Below are 21,863 nucleotides of genomic sequence, written 5' to 3' on the forward strand. Positions count from 1 at the left end.
TACAGGGTTAAATTTAAGAAGGGAAATGCTAAATCCTTTTTTCTATTCATTTTTTTTTTTTTGCCTAATAAGTCATATAAAAATATACTGAATCTAAAAATATTGACATTGCCCAATGAAATACCTTCAGTTTGTATTTTTTTTCTCAACTAATGAACACTTTCAAGTTGCTAAAACTGATCAGAAAGAATACAGAGGACATAGTGTAATCAGTGGTAGCACGATGTTAAATAATAAAATTCATAAAAAGAAAAAGTAACATTGTAGAAAGATTTTTGCCTTGATAGTTACTGGATGATCACATAGTCATTTCCATCAAAAACAGACATTATATTAAACCAACACTTTAATATAGATACACTCAATGATTTGGAGTATAGCTGTAATTACACAAGAACCTGATAATGCACCGAGGCAGCTGGCAGTCTAAATCATTATGTGGGGGTATTTGATGTTCATTATGTTATTAAAGGTCCCTCATATTAAAGGAGTAAAAGACAGCTTGTATTCAAATAAATATTGAGGGAACTTTAGTTTTCCTTGTTGTTTGCTTTCAAGTCACATGCCTGTGCTCGGCTGCACAGCTATTAGTTTCCAGTGTTACGAATGAGAGAAAGAGAAAGAAAACAAGCAGGCCCACGTTTGAGCTACAGGGCAAGATGAAATTGGAGTCAATGGTGTTGGTCAACCCTGACCCAGTGTTAGCTAAGGCTAGTGTGAATGAAATGTGTATGTGTATTATGTGTGTGTGTGTGTGTGTGTGTGTGTGTGTGTGTGTGTGTGTGTGTGCGCATTTGTGTGTGTTGGTGAGTGTGTTTGGACTAAAAGTAACAAGCTTTATTCCCTAACAATGTTCCACCATGCCCTCATTACACACAGGTTAAAGTGGCACTCGGTCCTGTCTAGACTGCTAAAGAGCGTACACACACTTACACACACACACACACACAACACATAGACACAACACATACACACAGGTGAGAGTGGACTGTGGCCCGGTTTTACTGCTGACCAGGCCACAAGTGCTCAATCACAGAACAGTGAGAGGAGAGATTGAGATGATGTGTGGGCAAAAAGTGTGTGTGTTGTTTCTTAATTGAATTTAATACAATCTAAACAACATGTCAAACCAGCAGTCAAAAAGAAAAAGGGCTAAACATGATGAAAGAAAAAGTGTTATGTTGTAACTCACATTGCAGCTGTTGAAGAAGTTGTTTGCTGCCTTTCTTATAGCAGCTACTGGTGTGTTTGATATTGTTGTTGGTCTGGTTGTTGTTTTAGCTACTGTTGTTTTTGTGGCTGTTGTTTCTTTTTTTGTTATTGCTGTTCTGTATTTCTTTCCTGCAGTTACTGCTGTTGCTGTGATTGTTGAAGCTGCCAGTGTTGTTGGACCTGCAGTCGTGTTTTGTGTTGTTGGTGCTGCAGTTGTCTTTTGTGTAGGACGCAACTCTGCCCATATTTCTCTCAGTTCATCTGAGAGAAAACTAGACTTCCAGCCCGAGACAGGAGCCTTTGGCCAGTTTCAAGTAATTTCCGAGGGAGGGCATTCCTATTGGCTGTTCTACAAATGCAGATGTGCGTACATGTACCTTTAGTGAAAGCCTGATTCTATGGTGGAGAATCCTGCAGAGAAAGTTGCCACTCCAGCATTGGCAACAACTGCCTGAACTGCTAAGCAACCAAAGAAAGGAAGACAGACTCATCAGAGAGTATAAAAGAGTCTCTTGACTGTAAAAGAATAAAACACTTGTCAGTTTCTGTAAAGTGTTTCAGAAATGGAGAGAAAATGTTACCAATAGTTTACCCTTCTACTAACCAGAGCCAAAGGTTCATGGCTTCCGTTTCATCTTCATGGTTATGTGGGTAGTGTTAGCACAAGCCCTGAATCAGGGTGTGTCCTCCAGCTTAGTACCTGCCGCAACAGACCACCTCGTCAGGGGAAGAGGACAGCAGCTCCAGAGATGGACCCCCAGGAGTGTTGGGCTCGCTACTCTAAAAATGGAATATATTACTCATTAATCGTTACTCTGTTTAAAAGTAATAATACAATACAACACAATACAATAATACAAGCACAATGATTACTAAAATGAGTCCACTGATTTAATATTGTATTTCAAGTCAGTATTGATGTGATAACAAAAGGAACATTGTAACGAGTTGTTTGGCTTTGGCGTAATTAGGGACCTTGGCTGAAGGGCGAGGATTCTTCACACCGCTAATTTACACCGTCTACGTGAGCTGGAGGCTGACAGCGAGGGTCCGAGGTCCCGCCCAACGCTGCTTGCAGCTTTAATTGTAATATTATTACTGAAACTTCAGTAGTAATTAGTTACACTACTCGTTACTGCAAAAAGTAATATTATTACTGTAACGCATTACTGCTCAACACTGACCTCCTGTCAGCAGCAACCTGAATGCAGCCAACATAAACCCCGGCTCTGGGGGACTGGACAGCTCTGACTTCCCACCAGATCAGCAATTTTTCTGTTGCTGCTGTTACACGGATTAGACCAGGCACTGCCGCTGGCCACCAGCCCACTGTGACACCTGGTGCTTTTGCTTTAAAACTCGTTCAACTCAAAATAGTTGCCAATCAATTTTTCCTGTTGATCAACTAAATTGACAGATCGACTAATCGTCTTATTGTTGTAGGTCAACTTTTGTCATGGTTTTTTTCTTTTTTGGTATCCACTGACATTTTTTCTTCGTTGCCCAAGGCTGTGTCCCAAATCACACTCAGTAGTGTACTCTATAATCAGCAGTGAATTGAATTATTATCCTTTTGTGTCATCACTGACAGGTATTAGTGTCACGCAGCTGTCCCACTTGTGTCTATGAAATGCAAGTTAATTCTTTATTTTACAAGATCAAAAATTCTCTGAAATTTCCTTTGAAATATCCGAGACACAACCATGTGATTCGGCAATATTATATAAGGTAAAATAGAGATGATGCTCAATGTTTAGACTTCCAATTTAGTCAGTGTGCAGCTAAATGTACAAAGACTTTGTGTACATGGTACAGTACAACATACAGTATATGAACAAGTCCAAGTTTTCAGTGATAGCTGAATGATGAATATTAACTTGCCTTTAGGTGAAAGGGTACTTAAGTAAATTCAATGGACTATCTGCGACTTCTTTGAAAGTTAACACAACTAAGTTTTTTAAATTATTATTACCACATTAAATAGTTATTTTAGGTTTTAGGAAAATTGCTAGGAATTCACAGATCTGTAAAAGAAGTGTTAGCAAATGTGATACATTGCATCTTGGTATTGTTTGCAAAAAATAGTGTATATGCCCTGGACATTTCTTTTTTTATTCCATTACGAAAATTTGGAGAGAGTACTAAAAAGAAACATGAATTTCGCTCTTAAAATTTGCACACTCAAATAAAATGACGGAGGCTAAATGTAGTGCAAATAGCGAGTGATATCAGACAGAGCCCAAGTGTCCAAGAACATGTGAGACAGTCCAAGTTTACCCACATTGACTCACACACACGGTCTCCACTGTATTTTCTCACCCTCAAAGAGCTGTTTCTTATTCTCCCTCCATTGCACCATGGTCTATCTATCTATGAGTCTCTCCCTCACTGTCTGTCTCGCTCCTTGCCCAAAAACCTCCATTCCAAAAGACGTGATAATCAGCGTCTACTGAAGCACGGCAGAAAAACATTTAAGTGAAGAGAAGGTGGGGTAGTGGTGGTGGAAACAGGGATTGGTGGGGGGGTGAAGTGGTGTTGGGTTGGGGGGTGAATTGGTGGTGAGGAGATTGCGGCGACAACACACACAAGGCTTTGCCCTGCTCCGCCACACTGTCAAATTTGCCCTGTATTCACACACACACACACCCACACACACACACACACACACACACACACACACACACACACACACACAGATTCTCTAATAGATTCTCGTCTTGACACTCAATTCCGTGGCGAGACGATCCCACTTTATCCCTCCCTGCATCAAATATTTAAACACTTGTATTAGTGGCTGTGTCATCCCCTCAAACACCCGCAGCTTAAGGCACCAATCTCCTCTCCTCCCCCTCCTCCTCCTTCTCTCTTCTTCTTCTTTTTCTTATTTCTTTTCTGTCTCTCCTTCACACTGCTCTCGCTCTCTTTCCTCATCTTCCGCAATTCCACCTCTAATATCCACAATGTTATCACCTGCTTGCCTCCCTCCACCACCCCATCATTTTATATTTTCAATACTTCAACCTTTTTTTTCTTATGAAGGAGTGTGATAGAGGGAGGGACATAGAGGAAGGAGTATGTTCTTTCTTTTTTTTTTTTTTTGCCCCCCTGTTCTTTTCAGGGTTTTGTCGCGGGCCGAGAGCCCTTTTCAATCTTAAGAGGCGAAGCTCTACAGATTGCAACAAGGAGAGAGGGAGATGGAATGGAGAAAGCGGGATAAAGGAGGGAGGGGAAGAGAGAAGGTGGAGGGGGAAGAGAGAGAGAGAGAGAGAGAGGGGATCGGTGGCGGCGGCTGTGCGCTTGAATGATGTCTTTCAAGAGGAGCAGTCTAGCTTGTCAAATCGCCGGCTGCGAAATGAATTGGCATATCTGTTGGGCTCGGCGCGGAGATGTCGCGCCACGCCGTTTCATATTCCTCGATAAGGCCAAATAACGCAATTGTCAGAGAGACAGAGAGAGTGTGACAGAGAATGAGAGAGAGGAGCCAGTTAGAAGAGAGTGGCGACGGAGGGGGGAGTAGAGAGAGAAACTGGCAACAATGGAGTGTGTATGATAGACAGAAAGAGCTTTTACACCTGATATTCCGCCTGTCTGTCTGTCTGTGGCGGGTGTTACGGCGAGTTAATGCAAACCTTTTAGAACCACTCAACACATGAATCTGCTGGCTTAAATCTGATTGCTTGCCATTGATGTTTTCCACTTTTAGACTAAAGTGGCTAACACCATGACCTGCCTATGTTTGCAAAATTATTACAGGGCATATCTGCTTTGGAGAGGACACAATGAAAAATACTAAGAATGATGAGAGAAGTAGAAGGGAAGCGATAAAGGTCACAAGCTAGACTTGAACGCCACAAAGTAAACACACCTTGGCCTCCCCAGCCACTGTTAGGGCCCCATAGCTCAGATATCATCCACTCTCTATCTCTCACTGATACATTGGCTAACTTCCACAGTGTAAACAGATGATTTGTACTGCACGTTTTCATGACATCAGGACCTCAGATAATTTCACCACTGTTAAAAATGAAGATCTGTGTACTTGTCATGGAGAATAGTACTTTGTCGGTACAAAACAGTTGCATAATGTCCTCTATGGCGCTACAATAGGTTTTACAAATGTGAAAAAAATAACCCTTCTGACGTCATCAGGGTTATCTGCACTTGTGCTTGGAGAATTGTGACTCAAAAGTGGCGTTACAAAATGGAGGTTTGCGGTTTTGAGATGTGGACATTTACAAGGCAGGTAGGGTCTAATGAAAACTCTTTCTACACAAAGATCCCACAATACTGCTGCAACAAAGACCCTACATGAGGCTGGTTTATCCTTTTTAAAAAGAACCAAACAATGCCTGCATAATTCCGCTCCAGTGTGTGATTTAAAGAGGCAACAGATAGGATTCATTTTTTTTTTAGCTTGGCGCCACCTAGCGTCAGCGGTGTTGCTCGCACTGTCGCAAAGACCAAATTGACCGTGGGGATCAGAGATAATCAATAAAATGTAGTCTGTAAAGCCACCAGTATACCTCTATGTGTATGTAGAATGAGAAAGTGTGTGGACACTCTACTAAATAAATGAGTCAAGAGACCGAGCAACAATTATCAGATTTATCTGAAGAAAAAAACAAATAGTAATGCAAATAATTATACCAGAATGCACAGTACCAGAACAAACAGCTCACAGTAAATGATACCAGTATGCACAGTATCAGTTCAAACAACAGTAGACACATACGTGATAATGTATCGTGAGCCGGTGACTGTTGAAAAATAACTCCCGACAGGGGAATGGAACCCCGACGCACAGCAGAGTTATTTTTCAACAGTCACCGACTCACTATACATTCTCACACACACACACTCACTACTAAAACATTCAAATGTTACAACTGGCATCAGTATTATTAAACTGCTGGCAGAGTGTGTTGACAGAGGAGAGGCGTTCACCAGACAAACAGGAGCGGAGGAGAGGATCTTACTCCATTTCTCCCAGTCGGAGAGGCTGGGAGCCCAGTAGCTGCGGCGGCGGCGGGGGGGTGGGGGTAATCACTGTCCGAGGGCTACCGTAGAATGGCAACGAGGATGTCAGCTGACCAACACTTGCTACCCAGTCCCTGGTTGCGGCAATTTGCGATGCTGGCCAGCTAGGAATGAACTAGCAGCCAGTACAGTACAGTCCTCTCTCGGCTAGCTAACATTTAGCCGTGTTACTTACTGATCCATTAGAAAGAAAGCTAGCTGGACATCGGTTTTGAAGCCTCTTTGGTCACAGAGCTCCCTCCATCTCTTGAACGCCTGACTGAGGTTTACTCTTGTTTTTCCTCTTCTTTTATCACTCTCCTTTTTGTGCATCCTCGCCTCCTCAGACAGAGGAGCTCGTTTTCTTTTGGGAAGCCGTTTTTCACTTATCTCCAAACTTTGTCCGTCTGCCATTGTGCTCCTGACTCAACTATCTCATGCCACGGCCAGTTCCTCATAAGGACTAGCTCCAATCCCTGATTGGCTGACCAACCAGTTTGGCAATACATGACGCATTTCCTGCCGTAAAACAGATTTTTTCCGCAAAAATTCGTCCTCGGTGGCAGAACCTTATTGCAGTCACTAAGTAACCTATGTAAATGCTGATAGTCTGATTTTACTGTGTATACTACCCTGTGCAACCCACATTATTTTCATAATGATATATACTGTATAGGCAAAAATGCTGTCTGTTGCTTTTTTAAGCATGCTGGCATTCCAGAGGCAAAATTGGCGTAATCTACGTGACGTTTAACACAACAGCATCAGTGTCTAGTGTGTCATACAACATACATGTCGGGCAGCGCTTTCTTAACAATAACAATGGCAAAACATGGTAATAACAATCATTTACCAGCCTTGTTATATGGCGGTTGATCTCGTCCTCTGCTCTGACCTTGTGGTAGCAAAGTTGCTTTGTTCCCAGATCTCAGCAATTACCCTTGTGTGGACAGAGTTCTAATAACTAACAGAGGGAACTGATGATCAAATCTACAAAAATAAGATCCAAGTTGTAACAAACGAGACCTGCTTTGTAAGATTTATGTAACTGGGGTGGAGGAGAGATCACGCCCTCTGAAGCTTTTTCCTTTGCTACCAGACCTTCTACCTCTTGTACCTACATGTGACTGTGGTGGAATTCTGCGGCGTGTCACTGGGTGGTTCAGTGTTATGCTGTTTGGTTTGGGTCTGACAAACTGAGACTTGTTTGTTCAGTAGCACCGAGTCCAACCGAGGAGAGTGGGAGACTATCATTAAGGGAGACCACTGTCTCCAGAGCTTGTGATGAGGGGTGTGAGGAGACATACGGTAACACAGAGGCACACACACATGTTCAGAGTGCAGTGGTGGGCTAGAGTCTGGTAGTGGTTCAGTATGTGACAAACTGAGGAGGGTTGTTTGAAGCTGTAGTCCAGTTGGAAAGAAGACGAGAAAGAATGGACAGACTTGTCTTGTTGGGAATTACTACTGCAGTGTGTGTTTGTGTGTTGGGACCTCAAAGGTGATGGCAGATAGAGGTTTCCCAGGTTCATGGTTACTAAGGAATATGCAAAAGAAACAAGAAATGCTGTCAGACTCTGGCAGCATCTTGTACATGAATACCTCGGGTGCTGTACACATGCACACAGACACACACACACACACACACACACACACACACACACACACACACACACCTATGATAAAGTATCCTCCTGCCATTGTGCTGTTTGAATAAGTAAAGTTTACCACTAATACATACATAATTCTGACACTTTTCAGATGGAGATTAATGAAAAGATGAAAACCAGCAGCAAGATTTATACAAAGGCAATATGTTATTTGGTGAATACTTTACCAGACAATTTAGCATCTGTATCCTGCATTTTCTACACCATTTAAAAAAACAAACATTTCTACAATAAATGTTTTTTTCCTGAATGTATAATTATAAATGTTAATGACAACAACTGATATTTGCATTTTTTTAAAAAGTGGGGCAAAGATTTCGAACACTGCAACTAACACTTGTGTTTATTATTTATTAATCTGCCACTTTTCTGTTTTGTTTTGTTTTTATCAATCTCTCAGTTGAGAAAATGCCCAGTTTAATATCCCAGGGCCTCAGGTGATGTATTTAAAGGCCATGTTATGTACGTTCAATAGTTCAAAATCAAAAGATTTTTGAGTTTACGGTGACTTAAAAGCAGCAAACCCTCAAATTTTGGAAGTTGAAGCAGAGCATGTTTGGCATTTTTGTTTGAAATATAATTGAAAAGGTGAAATTATTACCACATTATTTGCAGATTGATTTAATTGATTAAATAGCACTTGCTGTATGATAATTAAAAACATTTTGATGTGAAAATATTATACAATCACTCTATCATGATGTGGGTACATTTTGACTTAATATGCTTTGTGACAGTAGAAAGAAAAGCATGACTATCTATAAATGCCATGAAGTAATTTCTTTTCAAATATTTTTTAAATTAGCGAGATTCAGTAGTAGAAGTGCTCTGGTTAAATGATCTTTCTTTGCCTTTTCTTCGCCTTTTCCCTCCATCTGTTATGGCCCGTCTTTCTCCTCTGTGGTCGGCCCATTAGCTCGGTGACCAGTGGACTATGACAGGGCGGCCTGGTCATGGCAACACACAGCTGTAACATGGATGGTGCCTTTCACATTAGTGTGGTGAACAAGGGGAACAGGAGCAGGAGCTTTTCCATTAGCACCTCCCACGATCTGCCAAGATCCTGACAGGGAGAGAGAGAGAGAGAGAGGAGGGGAGAGGGAGAGAGAGCTATATTGACCATGTTTTCAAATGGCTGCTTCTTAACAGTGTGACAGTGACCTGAGCCAAGCTTTGGGCGGGACCATCACTCCATATTCACACACTGAGTGGGAGAGAATGTGAGGCAAACTGGAGAAACAGAAAAGACTGTGTACATACTAGTGCACATTATGTGATTCCCACTCACTGTATTTAAAAAATAAAAAGGAAAAAAAGAAACCATTTTTTAGTGGTTGTCAAGAGTTTCACTTAATGATGCTGAAAAGTCCTTAATCAGGAAAAAAACATTTTAAATCTTGATGTAAAATGACATAAATAAGTATATTAATTGGGGTGTCTATTGTCTTTTTTTGATGGTTGTCTTTTGAGGGTTTGAGGGTTCTTGGTTTCTAAAACAACTGACACATTGTTACAGTGAATAAAGATTTTCTTACAGCAGTTATTTTAACGTGTCAGAGCAGGAATAGCATAGTCTCTGGCTCTGTCCTATTTAGGTGTGTCATTGAGCCAGCATGCACAAAAAAGCAGAGCACTGGGACTAAAACCTAAATGAAACACAGGTATTAAAGTTTTAAGTTACAGCTGTGTTTGGAAAGTTAAATTATCCGTTTGAAGAACTCCCATATTCTCCCATATTCCCATATTCTTATACCTATGGTATAAGAATATGGGAGGAAGAATAGGCTAATGCATTTATTTTATTGTTAATGTTAAACATAAGTACTAATAACTGCAATGTGACAAGAAGTGTTTTTCTGTTTTTCTTTTCTTTCTTTTGGAAAGTGTGTATTTACATTTTCTTCTTAATGGATGAAATGTTTTTTTTATTGTTAATATTTAGCAGTTTACATGGGGATTCATAAATTAAATATATTTAAAGAGAATATTACACAATTACATTTGCACATACATATATTTTCATTTCTTTAATTCAAACATCTCTGTCCACTGAGTTTACAAAACGATCTTTAGTAAATCAGCAATTTAAAAGTCTGCCTTTTATAGTGGCACTCCAGCAATTCTGTATTCAACTGCTAAGAAGTTGAAGGACTTGCGAGAGAGAGATTGAATCAGAGGAAGGGTCAAACTAAAGCAGCACAGGCTTCGATATTGTGACTTTTACTCTCTTGTATGGGTCAAGCTCCAAAACGCTGGATCCTACAATACACATAATGCAACTGGACACTGTGTCTTTGTTACTCCATGTATGACTGACAGATGACCACTTTGTTTGTAACAGACACTCTCTTAGAAATGTATAGTCTTAATAAACTAAGCACAAAAAGTAAGGAAGTTTGTGTTTGGTAGATTATTTCTTTGTTGTAACAATGCTTCTTGGCAATACCGTTGGAAAGCCTATTTATTTCCCTATTAAATGGTGCAGCAGAGCTGAGTATGTGGGTTGCACCCATGAAAAAAACTGCTCTATCTTCTCTGCCAATGTCAAACAGCTTTTTTTTTTTTTTGCTGTTGCTGTTGACTCTTGTTTTGAGCTTCTGGTACCCCCCACCTGTGAGCATGGGCCCTGCTACAGTGGTCAGTTGGTGTCTGCTCCAAGAATCAACATGCCATGTTTGACTGATCTGAATAAGGCCCGTGTGATAGGGCAACTTCAAGCTGGTGTTCCATAAAACCAAGTTGTGGCATTATTTGGAGTGAGCCCTCGTGCCATCTGCAAACTGAAGGCCAAGTTCCATATAACGGGGGATGTCAGAGACAGGCTGCGAAGTGGGTGCCCCCAAGAAGATGTTTTCCTCATCCTGCCGGCACTTAGGTCCCGTAGGCAGTCTTCCACAGATTTGCAGTCAAGGTTTGCAGGACGTTATGGCCGACGACTCTCTGCCCAGACAATCCGCAACAGTGTGCACGCAGCCAATCTCCGGTCTCAAAGAGCTGACAGGAGGCCTGCCATGACTACCCTTCACTGTCAGGCCCATTTGTGCTGGTGTCAGCAACATGTGCACTGGAACCTGAACATGTGGATGAACGTTATGTTCAGTGGTGAATCCAGATTCTGCCTACAGCAGTTGGATTGTAGGGTCAAAGTGTAGAGAAGACGCGGAGAACACTTGTCTGATTGCTGCACCGATAGAGTAACATGTTTTGGTGGAGGCAGTGTGAAGGTGTGGGGCGGCATCTCCCTCACTGGAAAAACAAGGTTTTTCATCATTGGAGTCAATCTCAATGCAGAGAGATATCGAGATGAAATTCTGCAACCAGTGGCAATCCCATATCTCCACAGTCTGGGACCAAACTCTATCCTCCAAGATGACAGTGCTCGCCCCCACAGAGCGAGGTTTATCAGAGACTGCCTCTAGAATTTGGGAGTGGAGAGGATGGAATGACCTGCCAGCAGTCCTGACCTCAAACCTATTGAACACGTGTAGGATCAGTTTGGGTGTGCTGTTTGTGCCAGAGTGACCAACACAAACAGGTTGGCAGACTTGTGACAAATGCTGGTTGAAGAATGGGATGCCATCCCACAGCAGTGTGTGACCAGGCTGGTGACCAGCATGAGGAGGAGGTGCCAGGCTTTTGTGGCTGTGTATGGTTTTTCCACACGCTACTGAGGCTCATGTTTGTTAAATGAATAAATTGTTAAATTGCCAATATGTCTTGTTTCTTCAGACTTCAATGATCCATTTTCATGGGCGCAGCCCACATACTCAGCTCTGCTGCTGATCCCACAAATGCATATTCCTTACAAATGTAACACCATTTAAAAGGGAAATAAACAGGCTTTCCAATGGTGTAAGAATTATTGCCAAGAAGCATTGTTACAAGAAAGAAATAATCCACCAAACACAAATTTCCTTACTTTTTGTGCTTAGTTTAGTTTTCTCACACTTTGCAACTTTAAACTGTTGAAAGCTGTTAGAAAGTATATATGCACTGTCCTTTATTAATGCACCTCACAGATTTAAAGCTAATTTTTCCTGATGTCTATAATTTTCCAGAAATCTGCTTCTTTTCTTTTCCCCTTAATCTTTTTTTTCCAAAGCCTTGGGGTGTAATTACCACAGAGCTATTGAAATGGATTGCGTAGCATTTCATCAATGGTTTGCTTTTTAAAATTTCGTTGTTTCTTCTTCATCTCCAAAGGTAGCGGTGACGTCTCTTTTGATGAAGTGATCAAATGATGAGGGTCTCATTTGCTGTGATCACAGGGCCATGCGTCCCCAAGCCCTAAGTCTATCTACTTCTTGATTTATTTTTACCTTTTTTTGTTTTGTGTTTCAGCATCTCCTTCTTCTCCTGTCTGTTCCCTTGTAATTTGACGTGGAAATGCTTGTTATGGCCGATCAAAGACAGCCATCTGTGGCCTGTCAGCTTCCCTCAGACAAAGTGGGAGGTGAGATGAGATGAGATGATCTACAACATGCATATCAGAGAGAGGGAGAGAGAGAGAGGGAGTCAATGAGAGATGCATGTATTAACAAGGTGCGAAAGAGGAGTGTAAGATGGATAGAAAAGATGATAGAAATGAGCAATTAAAATACAGAAGGGCCAAAAAACTGTAAAAATGATTTTAGAGACAGAAGAGAGGATTTAGACACTGTCATTTCAGTTTAGATCATTTATACACAGCGATCTCTATTCATTTTGGTGGGAACAATCAAACATGCACAATTGTTATTATGCTTTAGTTGTGGTACTAGGTACAAAAATGCAAACCACATATCCACCATTAATTTATAATATCAATTATGTATAATATCAATTATAATGCTCACAACACTCTCTACTCACATAACTGACCTTAGGAACAGTATGTGTAAAAATGATCTCAACTCAAAGGTCCACTTACCGGCTTTTTTTTTTTTTTAGCTTTCATTGCAGCTAACAGGCTTCATCAGCGAATGCAGCTGGCTCAGGTGCCATTGTAGTTTGTCATCATGGTACTGTTACTTTGAATTAAAGTGCCCTGCTTTCACTCTTCTTTCCCCTCTGTTTTCTACCTTATGCCTGTGCAGTAATCTTAGAGAGATGAACAGTAATATTTGGTTTCCATTAAGCTCCTACTCGATATCCCAACATTATCAAGCAAGTCCTCAGTGTTGAAACTGTGTTTGACTTTGCTTACAGGAACTCTTCCTCTGCGTAGTTACTGTCCATCTCTGTCAGGTCAGCACTAGGGTCAGTACAGAGCTCTGCACTTTTAAGGGTACTGACCAAGTTCCGTAAGTACTACCAAGTACTAATTCACATTAAATCCATCTGTGTCAAATGTCGCTTACTGAGAGTGCATCTGGTTGAGAATGCCAGGTTAAGAGATGAGGTGTACACCTTACAACTTGGAAGCCAGCCACAGAGCTCTGAAGCTGGCAAAGGATCTCTATTGCTGGCCTTATCCCCCTTGGAGTTAGAGAGATCTATTGGCAGAAATGGAATAAAACATTCAGAATTATGTTCTTCTTACTGTATAGTCACCAAAAACTAAGAAACGTTGCGTTTTCATTAGCTCATTGAGCCCTTCTTAACGACATAGGCAGCTGGTCCTGTTTCACAGAGTCTACCATGTCTCTACAGTAACCCAGAACAGACAAACAAAACACTGTTTTTATGTTACCTGAAGGTCACTGTAGGTACTCTACTAGCTTGGAAAGGCAGGGGTAAAGGGAGGGGTATTCAGTTTGTTGCAATCTGCAAATTTACTGTTAGATGCCACTAAACCCTACACACTGATACTTTAAGTAATATATGCACACAAAGCATTATTACAGTAATTAATGCTTCCATTATAAGTGTTGGGGGACAAAATCCATAGTCCTCTGCAAAAATGTATTCCAAAGCTTATCTGAAGTTATTATAAGGCTTCAGGCTTCTGGAATTTGGCACTAAAAGCTCTAACTTGGAAGATACCCACTTTATTTGTCTAACTCAAACTGCTTAAGCCTCAGTTTAGCTTCAAGTAAACTTTGGGCTGTATTTCTGCACAGACCAAAGATTGTAGATCCAGTTGGGTGTTTCTGTGTCAGTATAGTGCTGGCTGTCTGACACACCAAAATGAGATGGAGCCATAATTAACATTATTAGTTTGACCTTTGCTTTTCATGCTATGACAAGTCAAAATTCTAGCTGTGGAGAAGGACCTCTGCTTGCAGTTTAATGCACAAACGTGGACTGTTGAATGGCTCAACACAAGAATAACGGCATTCAACAAACACCTCTACCAACCAGTTAGAGCCATTGTTTTTATGTAGCCATACACAGTGCTAGTTTGAATGACGAATGGTTATAAAATACAAGAAGTTTAGGCATTTGAAGTTTTTCTTTTCAGTCAGACAGGATATAAACATTAGCTGTAGGTTATCTGTGCTAAATAATCAGTGGCAGTTTCTTCCAAGTGTGTATAATGGTGACTGTTTAACAAGTGCTACTCTGATAAGTGCATACATGTACAAGATGTAGCATGACAAGACAATAGCCACCTAATGATGAAGGGCACACATTACATGGAACAAGACACAGATATGGACGTGACAGGACACTGCAGTCATGTAATGGTACAAGACCCTCATTACAGAGGACAAGACACTGCAGAGGACAGGACATAAAGTGATCGAACCCTCTCAAGAGAGATAAAAGAGATGAGAATGGCAAAGCGGGGGACAGGGGATGAGAGAGTTGGGGAGAGGATGAAAGAATGAGCGAAGGAGGGATGAAATAGGAGGACAACTCCACTCAAAGAGACCCTATCCCTCAAAGTAATGATGATGTCTTAGTTGGTTAAAAAGCAGTGTTAAGTATTGGCCGTGTTGAATATCAGGGAGAGCTGGCTCAGAGAGATGGATGGCATCTTAAGTAACAGCATCCTGATAGATATGTTGGCACAGGAGCCAAGCATGACGCGTACTGTAAGGAGAGGAGGGCATGAAATATTACAGAGGGAGGAAAAAAGAGAGAGAGGTGGAGAAACAGGGAAGCTAATACCAACGTTACATATAGAAAGACACTTATTCTGCATTAAAAAGTGACATTTTTGTCTTATTTTAGATGGAAAAGTGAAAAATTTAGTGAATAGGTGACATAACTGGCTGCTTGCAAAACTGTAAATGGCATTATGTTATCACGAAACTAGATGTGATTGTGCAGCTTCATTCATAGCAACAGTGTTTAAAGACTGCAGAATTTTCCCAGGATTTATTTGGAAACCAGTGATTAATGTACATAAAAGCTGGTGTTGAAAGTCCGCAGATAGAATCAACCTAGTAAATTTTGTGTGGACTTTATATTCTCTCTTTTCCTCATGCATGTTGAGGCTATTTTGAATATGTTTGATTTTTATAAATGGAATCAGAGCAGATGACATCACACAACAGGGCAAAAAACTACTAAACAAGACTGAGAGCCTACCTAGCACGTTAGCATGCTAAACACAAACTGCTGAAGGCTGATGGGAATGTCATTAGATTTGCAGGTATTCAGTCATAAACCAGTGACACCTTATGAGGATACATGAAATGTTCGGAGGAAATTCATTACAGGTTACTTTGTGGGGAACATGAATTGATTTCATGGTTAACCATCCAAGAGTTTACACACTGCACACAAAACCAAAAAAACTTAACCTCATTGTGTAGCTGAAGGAAAGGTCAGGGTATCACCAAGGCCAGATGGGGTCATCCTCTGAGGACCATGAATTCCTGCAGAAAATTGGCAAACTATTCAATATTTTTCCAGATATTTCAGTCTGGAGTGGCTAGAAATGGCTTATAAATTCAAGGAAACAATGCAATGATTATAGTACTAAAATGAAATATTAAATAAGTAGAATCCAAAGGACGGCCCAGTGTTTAAATTCTAATCTCAATCCTGTTGCTCAATATGTTGTTTTTGTTGACTGTCAACACAAAGAAATCAGTGTATTCCGTGTATTCCGTGATAATATATATTACATGTATGGAGGTTTTGCAGGTTTTAATAATTTCATGGTTCCGAGTAGGGTTGGGCTGATGGACAGTGCCCTCCCCTCCAGGCTTTAGTCCACTCAAACATGGTTTGTGGATTTGCAGTGGCACTAATATTTATTGTGTGCTCAATTTATCTACCAGATGAACTGTAGTTAGCCAGATGGGCAAAATGGTACTTTTTTTAGTGACCAAGTTTTGCCACCATTGTAAACATTTGCCACCAACAATATCCACTCATAGACACTTTATAATAATTTTTTTTTTTGAACTTACTGGTATTTATAAGTATCACATGATCAGGCAGGCGTGTCAAAAAGTAAAGTAAATAAATTAATTAAATTATTTACAGAAATTAGTCCACCTTCCACCTTCTTTTCCCTCTTGGCGGTCTGCAGCTCAGGTTGGGTTCAGGTAGTTAATAAGCAGGTCAACCTTCAACAAAAATATGATAGGCAGTGGCTCAGTCCATAGGGACTTGGGTTGGGAACCGGAGGGTCGTCTGTTCGAGTCCCTGTCCGGACCAATATATGGAGCATGGACTGGTGGCTGGAGAGGTGCCAGTTCACTTCCTGGGCACTGCCAAGGTGCCCTTGAGCAAGGCACCGAACCCCCCAACCGCTCGGGGCGCCTCACCAAGGGCAGCCCCCCCACTCTGACATCTCTCCACTTTGTGCATGTATAGGTCCTGTTTGTGCATGTGTGTGTCTTTCGGACCTGTGTGTAATTGACAAGCAAGAGTGAAAACATTGAATTTCCCCTCAGAGGGATTAATAAAGTAAATAAACTAAACTATAGTCTATTGCGATGTTTCACTGTTGACATTGTCATATGCCAATTTGGTAGACACATCTACTCATTAGTCACACTAAATACATTGTAATATCTTGTCAGTCAAATATAGTTGCTCCTATTTTTTATATAGAATTTTGTTTTGTTTTTCCATTGCAATGAAAGTTGTTTTTTTAACATATCTTTGCAGCCATGTCAGCCTAAATTAATTGAAGGGAAGTCACGTGAAATTGAAGTCTGTTCTGATTATTAAAATACATTTGTGTTTTATATTAGATGATATGTACAAAATTAAGTTATTGGTTCCTAGAATAAGGCATGTTGAATTGTACGAACCCACTGATAGATTTTGTTAAAGGTGTGTTCACACCGGACCTGTTTTTTTTTTCCGCTAGCGACGAGTTTACATACAAAGTCAATGCAAACGGGCGATTGAGCGTATATTCGCCCAGGAGAAAAATCGCTCGGGCTCCGAGCGACAGCGACAGAGCGACAGAGCGATTTTTCGCTCGTCGCTTGAGATGAGAAATCTCATCTGGAGCGGTATTTCGCTGGGTCCTGTCACTTGCAGCTCAACGCTGATTGGCTGCCGTAACCCCGGAATCCCGGGGGGTTCTTGACTGTCATGACATGTCAGCTTCATTAAAAGTATAGCTGCAAATTAAAAGCAGCAATAGATGTAAAAACACACAGACACAATGCATCTGTGATCAGTTCCCTAATTTAATTTTAACAATTTTTTTTCAATCTTCTCCAATTTCTAGTTTTATTTTATGGAAGTGATCAATGTAAGTGCACTTGTCCTAGAGCCGCCACAACGGTTTTTATAATGCAAATAACTCTGAGATAAAACCTACAAGCTTCTCTTCCTATGACTTTGTATGTGTCTTGTATGTTTTCTGAAGCCTTTGGGCCCTATTTAGATGGTCTAAAGCGGACGGCAGAGGGCGCATAATCCATGTCGCAAGTGTCATTGCTATTTAGATGCAGGCGCAGTTGTCATTTTCACGCCCTGCGCCCTCGTCGTCTAACTAGCAAATGAACTTGCGCTTCTCTGGGTGTGTTGGTCTAAAAATGAGGAGTGGTCAGGCGCAGTCATGGCGCATTGCTAGTTAGATGATGTAAAAAGTAAATGCGCCAAAAACCTGGTCTAAAGTCAACGGCGCAGTATTTCGCTGTAGTTAGTAATATGTGTCTCTAGGCGGGTGAACAACGCGCGTGCACTCTGCTCAGACACACACGGAGTAGCCACACATATGCAAAAGATAACAAATAAAAATATGATTACAATGTGAAAGGTTATTATTGTGCACATTAAAATATTTATCAGAAACACGTCTTAATGGTCAGTCATTAATCAGAATGATCTAATCGCAGTAATAATGATCATCATAATCCGGGAGGTCCAAGCTCGCAGTGTCCGAATATACGGAACTGCTAGCAGACCTCCACGGGCTGATGATGCATAGCCTGTAAAATGAATTTGTCTTTCCCAATTGAATTGTGATCATTTTGGCATGTAAATCACAAAATCAAAGATGTGAAAACGTTTGATAAACTTTATTTTGACATAAACACAACAATAACCAGCTTCTGTGAACTAAAAACGTAAACTTATAGCCCTACAAGTAGGCTACAAATGTATATGTATAAAAAAAAAAAAAAGCTTTTAGAACGTAAAACTGAAGATCATCTTGTCAGGAGGAGGAGGAGGAGGAGGAGGAGGAGGAGGAGGAGGAGGAGGAGGAGGAGGATGACGACCCCAGCTCCGCAGCCAGCGCGCAGCCAGACCAGATGGGCCCGGGTGCAGCCACGGGACCAGCCCTTCCTGCACCTTCAGGCAGGGGGGTTCAGGATGCTGGAGAGGGAGCTGGGCTCTCTAACCTCCTGGGTTAAAATAAAATAAATTGAATAATTTACAATTTGTTGACAGCGTTTTTCTCGGGCGCGCGCGCGCTCTCTCTTTCTCTCTCGCAGTCTCACTCTGTTTCTTTTCTTTTGACTTTTGTAAGATGACAGATGCTGAATATATACTCCCTATCTGCTGCTGTGGCTGTTTGTGGTTGGCTGAGAGGGATGTGAACTTATTAGATTGCAGCTGTGTTAATCAAATCAGGTTGGGTTTCCATTATGCGTGCCAAACGTGCCAAACGGTGCCAATCCCCTTTGATCTGTCATCAGATGTGACCGGACAGTCGACACAGAGATACATTTATTGTCTCCTCAGCTGTAAAACGCTCACTCTTTCCAGTTGGTAGGTCCGCCATCTAACTAGCTCTCCACCGTGCGCCTCTTTTAAAGGGAATGAGAGGTGACACTCTGATTGGCTTATTGAATGATACACCCAAAACACACCCATGACTAATTCACAGAGTAAGTCCAACCCTTTTAGACTCTCCGCCATGGCGCACAGTCTGAAAATGCGCTGTCTAACTAGCAAGTGACTGGGACACGCCCATGCGCCACACGCCTGGCGCTTTGCGTTTTAGACCATCTAAATAGGGCCCTTAAAGTTACAAAAATGAAACACACTAGACTTCTGAGCATTTATACCTCCAACCGCGGAGGTATAAAAATAAATAATTATAAAAAGCTGAAAATTATACATTTTGATACATAGGTAGGCTATACATATTGCAAAACTCTGTAAAAGTACACCAAAGCATACATTTTCGTTTCCAAATATTTTATTACACAAAAGACGAAGAAATTATGATTTTTTTTGTTTGTTTTTTTTTTACCTATTTTGGCACATACATACAAAATCCTCCCGCTCCTCGCTCCAGGCAGCTCAAACTCCGCTCACATGCTCTGTCTCAGGCATAAGAGCCTCTGCGCTACAGTGATAGATGCATTGGCACTGTCCATGGTGCTTAACACAGGACCGCCAGGATTACAGCGCCCCTCCAAGCGCCGCAACATATGTAACTTCATTGTTTATGCTGCCGAGAAGTTATGATAAAATAAAAAAAATATTACAGACTATAGAATAGGACTGACAACCTCTCCAGTGTCTCATGTCAATTAATTAACGCTATTTGTCGGCTTTTTATAATTCCTTTTTTTTTTCTTTTTGCTGCTGCGCTGCTGCTGCACTGTGTCTCCAGTTGAAAAAGGTGATTTGCTAAATACATTCTACAATAATAAATTAGATTAATTTGAATTCATTGAATGAATGAATGAACATTGGAAGCGGTTCAGCCGCAGTCCCGCCAGCTGGCGCGGTCACTGTTGAGATTCGTTTTTTATTATTAACAAAATGTTTTTTTATTGTCCGTATGAATGGTTTTGTTTTCAAATAAATATTTGGAAACAAAAATGTATGCTTTGGTGTACTTTTACAGAGTTTTTCAATATGTATAGCCAGCCGTAGGGCCTATGTATCAAAATGTATAACTTTCAGCAGCGGCCTGCCGCGGTGGGAGGTAGAAATGCTCAGAAGTCTAGTGTGTTTAATTTTTGTAACTTAGAGGCTTCAGAAAACATACAAGACACATTTTTAGGAAAAGTCATAGGAAGAGAAGCTTGTAGGTTTTATCTAAACAGAGTTATTTACATTATAAAAACCGTCTTGGCGGCTCTAGGACAAGTGCACTTACATTGATCACTTCCATAAAATAAAACGAGAAATTGGAGAAGATTGAAAAAATTGTTAAAATTAAATTAGGGTACTGCTAACAGATACATTGTCTCTGTGTGTTTTTACATCTATTATTGCTTTTAATTTGCAGCTACACTTTTAATGAAGCTGACATGTCATGACAGTCAAGCACCCCCGCCCCCCCCCCCCCCGAAATTCCCTGATCGCTTCAATGACGTCATCAAAGCGAAAAAGCGAGTCTGTTGATTTCTGCCACATTGACGAGCGATTGCAACTGAGCGATGAAGCGATATCAAAGGGGCGAACCAAGCGACAGCAAAAAAAAACAGGTCCGGTGTGAACACACCTTAAGAAAAATAGAATAATACACAACCCTAAAAGAGGAGAAGTTGCTCAGTATAAATGACTTTTTGCAGAATTTACTTTTTAAAATAAGAAAGGGAAGGTTTATTTGTCATCAAGATGATATGTTTCTGAGAAAAAACAACAACAGACAAACCTGAAGCTTGCCTTTGAAAATATGTCCATTTATCATCACCTTTAGACTGCTCTTACCCTCGGAGGGTTATTTTGTCTGATGGGACTGAACCAGCCCTCCTCCCCAACCACTCCAATAAGTGTTTTTCAATTACTGCTGTCAGCCGGTAATCATCTAGTGATGAATAGTCTGATATCCAGCCTTTATATTCATCTGCCTTCTTTGTTAGATTGTTTCTAGACAAGCCTGCACTTGTGTGTGTGCGCAGAGGCAGAGGTAATATATTTTTTTATTTACAAAGTATAGAAGGTGAGATTAAATGAATGGCAAAGTTAATGAATTTCGCCTTGTTTAATTTTTCATAACACAAATGAATATAAATGCTGCTTTTCTGAACAATTAAACCATCTGCTGTCATTCCTTAGAAGAAGCTGAAGATTTTATTTTGATCAAATATTCATGATTATTACTCATCATGGATAATTATTGCAATTTATTTCTCTTTTCAAGCTATTTTGGTTCTAATAACAAAAGCACAAACAGAAGTAGTCTAATATTATCATTAGAAGCATTATGTAAATACAGTATTATGCAGAAAGCATGTAATTGCACCAAACAAATGGCCTTATAGCAGAAAGGGAAACACTGATTTTATTACTTTTGGGTCATTATAGCAGGAGCAGAGTGGTCAAATATTAACACTGGAAACATTTTGCAAATACTATATTGTACACAAATTGAAATTGCTCCCATTTAAAGGCCTGTCTTAAGTACATGGAGGATACAAGCACAAACAAATAGTTATTAAGTAATAAGACTGTTTATGTCCTTGTGATACAGCATGGCTGCGTCTTTTTATTTTCTTCTTTTTTAATTCCAGGTTTTTGATAAGTTCGATTATCTGATTTCTGATAGAGCCTGATTATCATCCGGGCTTGGCAGGCTACTTCCTGAGGCACTAGAACTCCAGGGGCCCCTGAAAGCTCCAGACTTGCTGTTGTTGTTTAGGAATACATACCATGATAGCACAATATCAGATGATGTGATAAGGGTCTTACGAGTTCTGCTTTAAGCTTGAGGCC

The sequence above is a fragment of the Epinephelus lanceolatus genome, chromosome 12 (assembly GCF_041903045.1).
Source record: "Epinephelus lanceolatus isolate andai-2023 chromosome 12, ASM4190304v1, whole genome shotgun sequence".
Lineage (NCBI taxonomy): Eukaryota > Metazoa > Chordata > Actinopteri > Perciformes > Serranidae > Epinephelus > Epinephelus lanceolatus.